This window comes from Grammomys surdaster, unplaced genomic scaffold, assembly GCF_004785775.1.
Source record: "Grammomys surdaster isolate TR1022 unplaced genomic scaffold, NIH_TR_1.0 1164, whole genome shotgun sequence".
NCBI classification, from domain to species: domain Eukaryota; kingdom Metazoa; phylum Chordata; class Mammalia; order Rodentia; family Muridae; genus Grammomys; species Grammomys surdaster.
In genome coordinates this window covers 725,694-726,632 of record NW_021605583.1, presented here as the reverse complement: position 1 = coordinate 726,632, position 939 = coordinate 725,694, and positions in this window count along the sequence as shown.

Below are 939 nucleotides of genomic sequence, written 5' to 3'. Positions count from 1 at the left end.
AGCTGGAATTACCGGTCTAGAACAGCCAGATGCCCCAAAGGGATATTTTTTTCTTCCTCATTTTATTCACACTTATTAAATTTTAAACAGGCCTCAAAGATTCCAGCCTAACGTGGAAATCAAAGACAACAAAACAAAGGGCTTGTTTTCTATTAATATAGTAGAGCAGACGGCCCTGCTGCAGAGCTGTGAATTATGGCGGAAATTAACTGTCTGGCTGCTCTGTGTAGATCCTGAGCTCTACCTGTGGTGGCCCCAGCTGGACTGGGCACTCCTCACAGAGGTCAAGAATTCAAACCCCAGGAGCATGAGTTGCCTGCAAATGTACTCCCATACAGGCAGCCCTCAGATAGATGTTGGTTGCCCAGGGAAGCAAACAGGGTCAAGAGACTGTGCTCAGAATAGCTGATTGCCAGTATAAGTTTCCTGATGCCAGCCCCATGCCCTGGAGACTTGAGAGCCAGAGAGGGTTCTTTAAGATTTTCTTATGAGGGCCTGACTTAGAAAGTAAAGTGCTTGCTGTACAGCAAGAGGATCTGAGTTCAGATCCCTACCTGGGTGTGGCATCATACTCCTATAACCACAGTGGTGAGTGGGCACAGGGTAGATTCCTGAGGCTCTCTAGGAAGCCAGTCTAACTAAAACAGTGAGCTCTGGGTTCAGTGAAAGGCTTTACCTCAAAAGCAAAGGTGGAAAGTGATAGGAGAAGACTTCCAATGTTGACCTCTGGCCTCCAGATGTGTGTGCACAGGTGCACACACTCATGTATACATGTGCACCTGTGTATACACCACACACACGAAACACCACCACTGACAACAACAACGACACAGAATACCAGGGACTGTCTATCAGGAGGTCCCAGGTTCATTAGTAGCTACTCTCTACCTTCCCTGTCTCAGTTACACCCCAGCCCTGGATAGGAGGCTTTCAAAGCAG